The sequence below is a fragment of the Sminthopsis crassicaudata genome, chromosome 1 (genome assembly GCF_048593235.1).
Source record: "Sminthopsis crassicaudata isolate SCR6 chromosome 1, ASM4859323v1, whole genome shotgun sequence".
NCBI lineage: Eukaryota > Metazoa > Chordata > Mammalia > Dasyuromorphia > Dasyuridae > Sminthopsis > Sminthopsis crassicaudata.
Window position 1 is genome coordinate 301,773,814 of NC_133617.1, and position 14,847 is coordinate 301,788,660.

Genomic DNA, 14,847 nt, shown 5'->3' on the forward strand with positions numbered 1-14,847 from the left:
TTGGGGGAGTTCATTAAAAATATTGAATAATTTTCCAAAAGCAATCCACTCTGATCTCTACAACTCATTGTCTTTTCACAGCCTCCCTGCAAGATATTTGTACCAACAGGCTAGTACTTTAAGGTGATTGTACAAATGTATCTAATTGTCTCCATAATAGGCATTCTTTATCTGTTGGCTTTTCCTTTGTGGCTAATCAGGAAATATCTCCAAAAAAAAAAAAAGTCCTATGTTCATCCCAGCTTAGAAAATGTCAAACACAGAGTCCAAACTGATGTGAGATTCCCTCCTTATACATGCGTGGTAAAGTACTGAAGATGTTTTCCTTGGTGAACAATTTTGTATCAAATTCATTACACTAAATCCTAAAATACTGCAGGGCTTTCTAAATGAGACCTACAATCACTGAAAAGAATGTGATGTTACAGGAAATTTTATAAATAAAGGTATCTACAAAATTTTTTGGAAAAAGAATAAAAACATAGGAAGGTCTTCAGCTTTTAACTTTCTAGAAGATTTAGAATCCTTTAGAGTCTTCTATGGAAGTTTTATGAAAAATCAGATGAATTCACAAGATATGAGACATGGATGATTTATGATCTGCACTGGTGATAGGAAGAGAAGATAATAGTAATAATAGCTAGCATTTATATAGTGCTTTAAGGTCTACAAAGTGCTTTACCTGTATTATCTCATTTGATCTTGCTGAGAAATGGTGGATCCATCAGGATATTGAAGCGGTATTATAGGGAGAGAAAATCTGAAACCTTGGCCTCATTAGCACTATGCTCTAACTGACTGGAACTGCTTAATGAACAGTGAAATGCCTCTTACTCCAAGCATGCAGTGGCTTTTATTTCACTTTTACTTTCAAAATGGCCCAATCCTATTATCGTTAGACCCATTCTATAACAGCTGCACAGGGCTTTTGTGTTTGAATAGACTTAGAAATATCACCACTGCAGAAAGGTGTCTGAGATTTTCTTTTTTAGTTTACCTTTTCCATTGCTGAAAAATTTCTGAGCAAAAATCTCCCAGTGCTTTGTCGGGGGGGGGGGTGAGGGGGTGATATTATTGTTTCTGTTCCCCAGAGAAGGAAATTTACTTTAGTATAACCATCATAAGTCATTGACAATTGTAATAATAATGTCTTCTTGTTTTTAAATCTTCTATTTCTTTAGAGCAGATGGTCTAAATGCCTTGAGCATTTTTCAAGATCATTTTTGAAAACTGAAAGTCCTTCCCGAAAAGCTGACTGCTTAAAAATCGAAAGAAAGGGCACATGAGAACTCCACCCCGTCAGATGGACATTATTACTAATTTCCATGAAGTTGGCAAAGGGATATATTCTATAGTTGGAGAAAATTAAAGAATGTAGTTGAAAGCACTTTTATTAATACAAATCACTAATCAGCTTTCTAAGTTTATAGGAATTAGTGCTAGAGAGAACAGATTTCATCAAATTACAGAATGCTGGAAGGGAACTCAGCAGCCACTTGTGGGACCAACCCGTATGTGAACAAAATCTCATGATAATATACATGATAAGTGTGATCTCTAAGTTTATTATTCTCTAAGTTTAAGAAAGAAAGAAAGGCCCTGATGGTCAGGAGGACCTGAGTTCAAATATGGCCTCAGACACTCACTAATTGTGTGACCCTAAGCAAGTCACTTGTCTTGCTAAAAAAAAAAAAAAAAAAAAAAAAAAAATCAGGAAAAAAAAGGAAAGATTAGAATTTTTCTTCTTGATCACAGTCAGCAGAATGAGTATGCATGAGTAAAAACTGCAGAGAGACAGACCTAAAGAAAAATTTCTTTAGCAATTAAAGCTGTCCCAAAGCAGAATAGGCCATCCTGGAAGGAGTCATTTCTCCAATAGAGGTTGGATGACTGTGTAAAATCCAATTCAAGCCAATGGACATCATTTGTTACTATGAGCCAGATGCAGTGCTAAGTGCTAGGTATACAATAAATAAAAAGGCAATCCCAGCTCTCAAGGAATTTATTATCTAACTGAGGAAGACCAAACACAAAAGAAGGCAGGGAAAGTATATATGTGTGTGGTGGGCAGGGAGAGGGTGAGTGTAGTGAACACCAAAGTTCATTTTCTGCATTGAAAGGCATTGGAGGAGCTTAATACTCCATTCTGCTGTCCCTCTAATCTCAGAGAAGAAGAGACTCTAGCTTGAGTTAGCAGAGTGGTGATGAGTTTAGAAGGGGCACTTTATTCTCTGGAGGTGAAAACACAAGGCAGGGAAATAGAGTAGAGTAAGAATGATATGGTAGAGTGGACCTGATCAGGTTGCACTATGGCTTCTGGGATCTCTTCCAATTCTGAATATCTGTGATTTGGTGGCCCATTCTAGCCCCTTTTGTTCTTATAAATGAAGAAGCTGGAACCTAGAGAAAAACAGTGATGTGATTTCAATATTATGATCATTTTTGGCAGAGTGTCCTTTGGGGTACTGAAAAAAAAATAGATAATTAGGTGACTTGCTTAGGATCACATAGTCAGAGTTAGAACTTGAACTCAGGACATCCAAATACTAAGATCAATTCTCTATACTAGGGGTTCTCAAACTATGGCCCGTGGGCTAGATGCGGCCCACTGAGGACGTTTATTCGGCCCGCCGGATTATGGCAAAGGGGCTGAGGGGCGGAAACAGAGTGTGAGGTTTTGTTTTTACTATAGTCCAGCCTCCCACAGTCTGAGGGACAGTGAACTGGCCCCTATTTAAAAAGCTTGAGGACTACTGCTATACGCTATATTGTACTATGTGATTGTTGAGTCATTTTTTGATCATATCTGACTCTTCATGCCACCAATTTGAAGTTTTCTAGGCAAAGATAGTTTTCCAAGTGCTTTGCCATTTCCTTCTCCAACTTATTGAGGAAACTAAGGCAAACAGGGTTAAGTGACTTATTCCAGACCAGTCTCTAGCTGGATTTGAACTCAGGAAGATATTTTCTTGACTCTTGACCCAGCACTCTATCCACTGTACTAGCTAACTGCCCCTCTGTATCATGCTATATAATATTTTATTATTATCTGATACCATTTATCACCTTTTTCCCTTTTCTTTTTTTTAACACCTGTTCTTTAGAAAAAAGTGCTTCTCAGGCCACATTTGATTCCCCCTTTTTTTCAATCTTTGTTTGGGGACTTTTGAAATACTAGTCAAGTATCCAAACGCAAACCATCCTGGCCTGGCTTTATTGTTTGACAGGGTAGCAGTTTCACACCTAAAGCTTAGAAAACTCTTAAGATTATTAGTGGAAAGAAAGGAATATTGGAAACACTTTAGGGTAATAATAGTCATTGAGGTTTATAGGTTGCCCAAAACATTTTAAAGAAGACAATCCTCCAATTTCAATGATAGGACTATGTTTAAATCAAGGGGTGGGTGGCTGGCTGGCTGGCTGACTGTTGCTTTTTTTTCTCCAGTGTCAGAATAATTGTCAATGCTTAGTATCTGTGTTTGCAAACTAGAGAAACAGTACAACTTTTCTTCTGTCTTCTAAAAACATAGATTAAGGCCTATTTGAATCATGCATAGGATCCCAAGTTATACTTTGCCTGCCTACATTGTTTTGGTGTTTAATGTGTCTGATTCTTCATGGCTTACATGGAGTTTTCTTTTCAAAGAGACTGCTGTATTTTTCTATTTCTTTCTTCAGTGGCTTATGTCAAACAGATGTTAAAAGACTTTCTGATATGAGATTTCAACTCAGATCTTCCTTACTCCAAGTCTAGCATTTTATCCACTGAACCCTCTAGCTGCTTCCTAGGATCTTTTAGATCACATTGACTTTTGTCATGTTTGTTGAGGATCATGAGTTGGCTGGAGAGGGAGGATTGCACCTATGGTTTCATTGTTTCAGGGAATACCTGGTGATGTGTAGCTCTGACCATGTCATGCTCCTCTCCACCCCTTCCAATAAATTTTAGTGACTTCCTCTTATCTTCAGGATCAAGTATAAACTCCTGTTTGGCCCTTAAAGCTATTCATAACCCCCTTTCTCCTTCCAGTTCTCTTAACACTTCCTCTCCTCCAGAATTGGTATGAGGATCAGATTTGTAAAAGAGCTTAGTCCAATGCTTGACACATATTAAATGCTATGTAAATGCTTATTCCTTTCCCTTCTCTTCTATAATACTCTGTATTTCAACTATGCTGGTCTCATACACGATTCTCTGTCTTCCACCTTTATAACTACCTGAAATGCTCTCCCTCCTCATTTCTGCAGCTTAATTTCCCTAGTTTACTTCAAGATTTATTGTAAAGCTCACTCTCTGCAAGTGTCTTTCCCTCTGAGGTTCCCTTCCATCTACCCTATCTGTACTCTATAGATATCTAGTTATCTGCATGTGGTCTCTTTCATTGTTTTTGAGTTTTTGTGTGTCCCAGTGCTTAGTACAATGTCCGGCACATCATAAGTGCTTAATAAATATTTGTTGCCTGATCAAATTCTAGTGTGAAAACTTTGTAGTGAAGTAAATTGGCTAATTTTATGTGGCTTACAGTTTTAAAAATTGCCTGGAACACTGAGAGGTTAAATAATTTTCCCAGAGTCAGACAGTTAACATTGTGTTTGAGGAAGGATTGTTTGCCCTATTAAACAAGGATAAAATAGCATCTATGTTGTTAATTCTATTAGAACAGTCCCACCTTCTGGGTGTGCCTCTAAGATCATGAGATTTGGGACTGGGCAGGAACCTAGAGATCTCTATTTTCTTCTTTTCATAGATGAAGTCCAGAGGATTATGCAAATGATAAATAGCAGACCAAGATTTAAGGCTTTGTCTTGTCAAAGCCATGTCTTCAGTTCTAAATGTACTGTGCTAAATTAAATAGTCTTTTAAGCAAACTTTTGATAATGCAAGATCTATGTTTTGTTTCTGTGAAAATAGTTCCTCCACCAATGCAGAATATGATCCTTATATATCTTTGTGGATAGTCTTTCTTTTTTGCTGTTGCCCTAGAGATAGCTACCATTAGGTACAAATATATATGATACACACACACACACACACACACACACACACACACACACACACACACATATCTGTGTGTGTGTCTGTAAATAAATATATATACTTACATATATATTATTCTATTTATTCATATTTCATGTTATTTCATATTCATTTCATATAATTTCATATTCATATTATTCATATTTCTATTTATTAGTTCTTTTTCTGAATACAAATAGCATCTTTCATCAAATGCCCCTTATAGTTAATTTAGATATTTGTAATAGTCAAAATGACTTATTTGCTCAGTCATTCTTAAAACAATATTGCGGTTACTCTATATAATGTTCTCTTGGTTCTACTCATTTCATTCTTTATTATTTCATGGAAGTCTTTCCATGTTTTTCTAAGATCACTGAACTCATCATTTCTTATACCACAGTAGCATTCCATCACAATCATATACCACAATCTGGTCAGTCATTCCTCAATTTCAAGTTCCTGAGAACGGGAACAATTCTGAATAGTTCCAGTTGTTTTGAGAAAACCACAAACTTAAGATAATAACCCATCCAGTCCAAACTAGTTGGGGTCTGGGGTCAGTGGCCCGACTTGACCAAATCATTATTGTGCCTGTTTAATAGGCTAACTGAATATTAAAAAACATACCCCGTAGAGGAGTTTTCTACCATTTCTGAACATGGGATGTATAATGAGGAGAGGGGAACATGTTTATACATATTTAGGGGAAAACATGTAGTGGGCATATCAGAAAAATTGTAACCCGGAAGGGACAGGACCAATCTGTTTTCTGAAGAGAGGGGCTAACGCCAAACTAGCAAGTATAAAGGTTCTTCCACTTCTGTGCTCAGAGTTCCCTCTTCCTGAAGAAGAGTAGGGCTCTCTTCTATCCATAAGCATTAAGATAAGTCCTTAAGATTTTTCTTTAATAAATTTTCCTCTATATCTGATTTTCTAATAGTCCAGTTACAATGTCTCTAAATCTGGTTCTATTTTTAGGCTTTTTTATAGTTAATGAGGACTGCAGAAAGTGCAGATAACTGCCTTCTCTTTGGTTCTAAGATCCCCAAATCCATGAGAATAATTTAGGGTTTTTTTGGTTTTGGTTTTGGTTTTGGCAAGACAATTGGGGTTCATTGACTTGCCCAGGGTCACACAGTCAATAACTGTAAAATGTGAGAAGCCAGATTTGAATTTAGGTCTTCCTGACTTCAGATTGATGCTCCATCCATTCCCATCTAGCTGGTCCCCATGATAATAATTTTTTAATTTTTCAAAAATTATTGTATTCCATTCCCATGGTCTTACAGTACCTGTAGAAGGTATTAATATTTGGGCCTTTGTTTTCTTGTGAAACTTTGGGTCATTCAACAGCTTTTAAATTAACAAGCAAGCCAGCTCATTCACCTCTTCCTACTCAATTCTGGTATGTCCAAGGTATATTTACTTACTGAGGGGCAAGGCCTATAGGTTTTTTCATAAAGATTCATGATGTGATATGGGCAATAACATGTTTCATCTATTTAGCCTTACCTCTGTGGATAGTCAGGATGAACTCTTTTGAATGATAGTAGAATTCTTCTAGGGGATTCTGCAATGTTCCAGGGTTTGATACAATTGGTAAAATGAGAACCACAAATAAGAACATGTGGAGAATATCTCCATCCACAAGGAATCCCTCTTCAATTAGGGCTCAAGGCTGAATCTTCTCCATCTGAATCTTCTGGGATAACCTTCAAGAATCCAGAGTCGCCTTCATACCACAATGTAGGATCAGAGTAGGAAACTACCAAGTTATCTGTTTTTTATGTAAAAATCTTGTTATGAAAAGAAAAAGATATCTGGTATGACAGAAAGAACACTGGGTCTGATGTTAGGAGAAGGAGAGAAACAAATATTTTTAAGGACTTATTCTGTGCTAGGCACCATACCAAACACTTTAAAAATATTTTCTCATTTGCTCATCATGACAAATCTATAATAATGCTATTATCATTATCATTTTTATTTTACATATGAGGAAACTGAGGCAAATAGAGGTAAATGTCTTGCCCGGGGTCACATAGCTAGGAAGGGTCTAAGGTCAGATTTGAACTGATGTTGTTATACCATTCTACCACTAGCTCAGGAAAAAATCACTTAACCTCCCTAAAGTTCAGTTTCCTTATGTTTAAATGAGAGTGTTTGAAATTGTATTCTCTGAGGTCATTTCCAGTTTTCCATTTATTACAATAGGAACAGTACAGCAAATAGTGTTATAGAGATGGTGGGAAGTATCCTGGATAAAGAGTAGGAAGACTTGGCTTCTGACACCAATTGTATCATTACTTAGCTACATCACCTCTGGGCCTCAATTTTCTTATCAATTAATAAAGAGGTAGATGGACTAGATGACTTCTAAGATCCTTTTTATCTACAACATTTTAAGTCTATCTTTCTTTCTACTTTTTCCATTAAATAATCTCAGTTACTGTGGGGTCCTATCCTGACCATTGTCTCTTCTTTAGTTAGTTTCTTCTTTAAAAAAAACCCAAACCCTCCAATTTTTACTTTTTTCCCTGCTACTTCCTAAGTGGCCTTAAGTGCCTTTGAATTTATTTGTTTATTACATTTTTAAAATCCAGCCTATGCCCTTCATATGAACCATGTCTGGGCAGGAGTACAAAAAAAAGAAAACATTAATTAAAATGCATAAAGCCTATTAAAGTGGTTTCTAGAAACCTGGATGCTGAAAATTTCCTATTCAGATTTTCTTGGAAAAGAAAACCCTTTACCTTTACATGCCCTTTGCATTCTGGAAGTATATTTACCAGATCAACCCAGTGGAAATTTTTTCAGTAAGTTCAATGTTAAAGCCCGTTTGCTCCCTTCCCAGTTCCTGGAATTATGGGCTCTAATCTCAACTCATTTGTATCTATGATTTCTATGGCTGCGAATGTGTGTGAGTAAAAAGTAATCCTGATGTCTGGTTATTTTTCATTTGTGTGCATATAAATGCCTGAACCATTCTAACTAAGGAAGCAGTTAAATGAGTTAATTGGTGACTTCCTATTTGGCTGCCCTCAATGGCAACTGCTGATGAAGACATAATCTTCAGGGAGAGATGATGATCTGGTGTCATCTCGGACAAGATTTCCAAAGGTTTGTAGGTATATATGTGTAGATAAGCATATATGTATGTGTTTTTACATGTTTATTTATTCACTTGTTCATTCAACAAGTATTTATTAAATGCTAAATAATTACTTTGTGCTCAGGTACTGGAGAGAATCCAAAAGAAATATCAGAGGACAATGTAGGAGAAAGGGCTCTGGCTATGCAAAGGATCTGGGTTCAAGTCTAGATTCTAATAACAGTAATAGCCATGTGACTTCAGGTAATTACAACCTCTCTAAGATTCTGTCTATTCATCTGTAAAATAGGGTGTTACTAATGTTTTCACTTTTTAATTCATAAGGCTGATACAAAGGTAAAATGTATATCTATGTATATGATATCACTTATGTATTATATGTATATGAACATATAAATACATACATATATACCTACACACATTAAGTGCATTTTCATCAGCATGATCCCTACCCTCTAGATTCTCCAGGGCTAATTGGAGCAAGGAGAGAGAACTGAAAATTAAAACACAGGACTTGAGTTTGAATGTTGCTTCTACAATAATCCATGTGATCTTGAGCATGTTATTTAATCTCTCGTCTGACCCTGTGAGTTTCCTCACAGGTACTAAACGGTCTTCACAGTTTGGCTGAGGAGTAGACAAGTGGAGTGGACCCTTTGGTTTGGGCTGGGAAGCTCTCCTTTCTTGGGAGATGACTTTCTCACTAGACACTTCCTTGTAGGGGAGTTGTTTCCTTTCAGACCTGGCCAAGGGTGAAGGTGGAATCTGAATGAGAGCCAGCCAATTAGTCTCTGACAGTGTTAACTGATGAATGATAAAAATATTCCCTTTGCACTGAGTTTGAGCCCTTTACCAGAAATCATGTTCTGTAGCTGCTGACTTGAACTTTATAGAAATAAGTGCTTTTAGATCACCTGCTTTCAGGGTCTGCCCCATTCAGTTCCTTCACACTTATCCAAGCACTGTTAACAAACATTTGAATGATTAACCATAGCTTTTAATAGCATAGAAATTAAAGAGAATTTAGATGAAAGAAATTATTTATATAAAGATTCATAGCTTAGCAAGCTACTAAGAGACAGAAAGCTTAATTTTCTTCTTAGGCACTATGGAAAAGGGAAATTGAGGGTGGGAAAAGGGAAATTGGGGGTAGGAAACAGCAGCTTTGTTCTGTCGTCTGTAGTGGTCTCCTCACCACCTGTGCATTATTGCTTGCCCTGCAATCTGACCTGATCTATTCAAATACATTCAGAATCCCTTTATAAGCTTCTGCTGTTCACTCTGTTTTCATCTCAAAGTCAAAAGACGAGTTGTGCTTTGTTCCTTCGCACATGATTGCTACGGTGCCACCATGTCTTGAAGCTATTTTTTCCTGAATCACCTGCATAGTCCAAAGTCTAACTCCTTCTTCTGGGGTTTTTGGGAGAGACTTCCCCAAACCACCTCTTATTCATGACTCTTGCCATTTTTGAAAGGGGAAATTACATGTAAAATGAAAGGGTTGTATAAGATGATTGTTTCCTTCCAAACTTCCAAATGAAGATTTATGATCTTATGACAGGGAAACAGAAAGTCATGCTGTCCTGGGTGGTTAAGGTTAGAAATGGACTTCGAGCATATAACCTTTGTGCCTTCAAAAAATAAGCCTTAGAATGACTTACAATGAGGCATTGAAGTTGGAGTTTTGTCAAACATATAGGAATCTTAGATGAAGGGCATTATATGAGTAGAAGGTATGATGCATAAAGTGGAGTACTAGGTCTCTGATACTTCCTAGCTGTGTGACCCTGGGCAAGTCACTTAACACTGTCTGCCTCAGTTTCCTCATCTGAAAAATAAGCCGGAGAAGGAAATAACAAGGCACTGTTTAGACATGACTAAAATACTGAACAACACCAATGATGATTGCTCTTCACTTGGAAAAAAGCCAAAGTAGATACTTAATGTTGTCAGTCACATTTTTCTCCCAAATCTCAGAGGTTAACACTGCTGCTGCTGCTGCCAGATTTCCATAATCTCTGAGAGCAGCTGTAAGTCAAGGACATCCTCTTATTCTTTATAGGGGCCAGGTCAATCCTGAACTATTCAGGGCCACTGCTTCCTAAAATCTGCCCCCTAAAGATTCAGGTAGCTACCATTTACTAACAGTTTTAGATATAACATGGAGGAAGCAAGCAACTTGGCTTCTAGGAACAGGCTCTTTACATCTCAGTCACATGCCAAGCTTTTTCAGCTGTGCCTGGCATTCAAGTGTGTTTTGTGATTTAGGTAATACGGCAGAACCTGTGATGAGAGAGAGCCTGGCTAGCCACCTGTCTCCTGTATCTGAGGTGAAGGACCAGGAGTTTATAGGAGCCATGAACAGCAAAGTGAGAGTGTTATTCTTCTAAAGTAAAGGAATTGGAATAAGATACATCCACAGTTGAGTCTAATATATATTTTCTTCTTTCTATCTCTATTTCTGTCTCTGTCTCTCACTCATTCAAACTTACTTTTTCTTCCTAGGAACTACAAAAAGGGACAATGAAGGCAAGAACAGCTTTGTGCCACAGGCTGTCAAGGTGGCTCTTCACCACCAGGAGCCCAACGACTCTGCTCTGGATTATCAGTCCCCCCATGTCCTGTTGTGGTTCTGCTCAACCACACAATGTCTCAACCTTGCAGATCAGGATATGTTCCCCCCCCCCCCCAAGAGATCTATTTGTTGATTTCAACATTGAAAACTTTTGTGGTTATCCTAAAATGTCTTGGAATAGAGGTGGAAGTGTTTAATATATATTTCTTGAGAGATAGAATACTATATTGGATTGGACAATGGACAGAGAAGTTTGAATCTCAACTTAAACCCTTACTTGCTATGTTGTTCCTTTGGGATTCAGTTTCCTCACTGAAAAATGAAAATAATAGCATCTACCTCCAGTGCTGTTTTAAGGCTCAAATGAGATCTCTCACACACACACACAATGTGAAAATATATAATGTATATTGTAAATATATATGTAAACACTTTGAAAACCTTGTAATGCTATTTGTATAAGAGAAATTACTATTATTCTTAGCTACTACAAGCATTTGGATTCTGAAAAATCACTATTGCCATTAATTATATAATCCCTAAAATCTTTATGGTTTTATCTTTGTTCTAAATCAGGGGCTTTCAACTATGGATTTGTTTTTTATAAAATATTTTAATAAGTATATTTCAATATAACTGGTTTCCTTTGTAATCTTATGTAGTTTGTTTTATTCACTTAAAAATCCATAGGTTTTACCTAGTCTATGAAAGGCATTTATGTCACCCAAAAGGCTGAGAATTCCTGTTACATGTCAAAGGCATTGAATAGCAATGGAAACAGAACATGTTTGGCTTGGGATGTTGAGCACAAGCCTAGTTGACCTTAGGTCTGCTTAACCTGATGTCTCCAGTTGAAATGATGTCAACGGCTGGGGAATGCAGATCCTCCAATAGCCTGCTGATTAGGAGAAAACTAAAGCCAAACACTGAAAACAGCACAGTAGAAGAGGATTTTAAAATATGTATTGGGTCAAATAGAATTGTTCCACTGAATGTACACAACAAATCCCTCAGGTCCCAAGCAGAGGCCGCCAACAGCTGCTTCTATTTAAAGTTTCAACTTTATCTCTCCCTCTCTACTGGCATTGGTGGAAGGGAATGCCGCACTGGTTCATTTGCAAAGTTTCTTTTTCCCAGCAAGGAGGAAAAAACATAAGGAGAATCTTTTTTATTCACTCCCTATGCCCTCAACCCTACAGACGGGCCAACCCACACAGCCCCTGAGCCCTACTGCTTACTTCAGCTGCCAGGAATTCTGATTCTGGTAAACACTCAAAGAACTTTAGAGTTAGAAGGGAGCTTGGGGGGTCTCTCATTCAATCCCCTCATTTTTACAGATAAGTTGGAAGTATTGAGCTTGGGGGTCTCTCATTCAATCCCCTCATTTTTACAGATAAGTTGAAGTGTTCTGCCAAAGGTCACAGTATATAGCTGAGCTGGGGCTCCAATGCTGGGCTTCCTGATCCCTGTCTGGGGCTGGTTTTACTGAACTATGCTTCCTCTCCTTTTCTAAAACCTTTCACAGATTAGCATTTAGGAAGCAACATAGATTACATTATTGCAATGTTATATTATTTTAGTGAACTCCATAAGTAGTATATGCAATAATTAGATACTATATATTATAATTTACATATTATATACATATATATGCTACAATTATTTTGTTTTAATATATAGAACTGTTTCTATAAACAAAATTGGCAATGATTTTGACCATTTATTTTTTAAAAAATTGAGTATTTTAAAGACATTCTTCAATCATTTTTTCATTTGTTCAGTAAATATTTACCAAGCACCTGCTATATTCTAGGAAGACAAGGACTACAAAGATAAGCAAGACATTTAGAAGTGAAAGGGAGATTCAAGATCATCTAGTTCAATCTTATCTTTTTATAAATAGGTGGAATCACTTGCCAAAAATCATACAAATCATCAACAGCAGAACTGTGGCTCAAATCCTGGATGTCTCAGAGATGTCTCAAGGTCAACGCTTCTAAAATTAAGGTCATTATCTTTTTCCCCAAATAGTCCCCTTTTCCAAACTTGCTTCTTTCTACTGAAGGTACCACCATCCTTCTAGGCTCCCAGGTTCATAAACTTGGCATTAGTCTCCATTCTTCACACTCCCCCTGCTCACAATAACCAGATGTCAAATGTTTTTGTTTCTCCCTCTATAACATGGCTCACATGTGACCCCCATCTCTTTATTCACGCAGCTTTTGCCTTTGTTCAGGCTATAATCACCTCTAAACTAATATTGAAGAGGGGACCCTGCTACTCTGAAGATCCTTGGAGAAAAATCTTCAATTCTGCCTCAATAAGGGACACTGCCCTAAATGTTTTTCCTTTAAATGAATTTAAGTTTTAACTGCTTGAGAGGGGGAATGACAAAGGAACCCCAAAACTCTGAAAAATCCTTAAAAGAGAAAACCTCCTTGGACTCTGCCTCAGGGAGGGGACTCCACCCTAAGCACAAACAGTTTTATCTTTGTTATCTGGCTCAGTCCTGAAACCTATTGAATTCAATTCAAATTCTAACCCTGGCTGAAACCCAGCCCAGAGCCAATCTGAGACTCTACCCACCAGCCCTCTTCAGCTTGCAGCCAAAGCCCCCTATTATAAAAGAGCCAAGCTGGAGTCCTCTCTTTGCAAAGATCCCAAACATGGCAGCCTTACACCTGGCATATCAAAGGATTTCTGCCCACTGGAACTCTGGTTCCGGTCCCTTTTATCTCTACCTTCAACTTTACTAACTAGAATTTGCTTCCAAACCCCATAATAAACCTCTTTTATTAATCTAGGTTTTCGGGTCTTTAAATTCCTTTACAGAACTCTTGCGCTGCTACTAGACCTCATTTAACTCTTGTGCCGAATCCAAAGGGGTTGCAGGAGAGCTCTATGTGACTCCCTGTGCCCCGAACCTGCCACTAGACCTCAATTAAACCTAATTTCATTTAGATACTCCTTATCTAATTCTCATCAATATCACTTCGGAATTGGAGTTGAGAGATAGAAGAAAGGGGGAAAGGGAAGAATGTAGGGCAGTGGGAAAAAAAAAAAAACTGGATGTAGCTGTAGAGCTTGAAATCCCGTCCAATCTCCCTAATGCCTGTGCATCTTTGGACAAATCATTTTGTCTCTCTGTCTTCAGTTTACTCATCTGTAAAATGAATGAAATGAGGAAGTTGGACTAGATCAGGGCTTCTTAAACTTTTTCAGGACTGCTTATCACCTGAGAAATTTTTACATAACTCTGAGTAGATACATATATAAAATAGGTATACAAATCAAACATTTACTGATAATAAGTCATAATTTTGTGACCCCATTGTCAATTATGCAACCCCATATGGGATCATGGCCCACAATTTAGGAAGCAGGTGATTTTTTCCTTTCTTCTTTTAACCTTAAATTCATAGATTTAAAAAAAAAATTCTATCTATCCTTCAAAGCCCTACACAAAAATGACATATTTTTTTTTTTTAATCAAGGAAATTGGGGTTAAGCAACTTGCTCAGGGTCACACAAGTAGTTAGGTATTAAGTGTCTAAGGCTGGATTTGAATTCAGGGCAGTGCTCTATCCACTACACCATGTAACTGCCCCAAACATAGTATTTTTCTAGAAGCCTACCTGATTCAATACATAGAATAGTGTCTTGTAATTAATACTATTGCCCATAGAAGCAGTGTGTCCTTATGAGTAGAGAAACTTTCTTGAAGACATAAGAATCTGGATTCATGTCTTGCTCTGACACGCACTGGATTTTTGATCCTGAGAGTTTTGCTTAATTTTTCTCCAAGAAATTACAGAAAAGTTTCTAAGTTTCATTCATAAAGAAGCTTCCATGCCTGGGAGTTGCATATAAAAACAAAATCATGGATCTAGTTTTTATCCATAATAATGATAACTATAATGGCTAACATTTATATAGCACTTTAAAGTTTTTTTTAAAGCCTTTTATATATATTATCTCATTTGGTACTTAAATGTTCATTGAATTCAATTTGCTTAATTATTCCCATTTGGAAATGATCTCTCTTTCCTTAAATCCTAAAACTTTTGTTACCTATTATCACTCAAGTGGCATTTTATGTTTTATATTGTAATTATGTTGTTGTTCAGTCATGTCTGACTC

The 14,847-nt window shown here is 37.1% G+C and overlaps 1 long non-coding RNA gene across 2 annotated transcripts; it reads left to right on the forward strand.

Annotated features, from left to right (window-relative positions):
• The first annotated feature begins 7,944 nt into the window (after nt 1-7,944).
• On the forward strand, nt 7,945-11,404 carry LOC141549474 (uncharacterized). 2 transcript variants are annotated; one of them, XR_012484365.1, is made up of 3 exons: nt 7,945-8,148; nt 8,257-8,375; nt 10,638-11,404. It is a non-coding gene; the product is annotated as an uncharacterized LOC141549474 (long non-coding RNA). The 2 variants fall into 2 exon arrangements; XR_012484364.1 differs by having other exon boundaries at nt 7,945-8,140.
• The last annotated feature ends 3,443 nt before the right edge of the window (nt 11,405-14,847 follow it).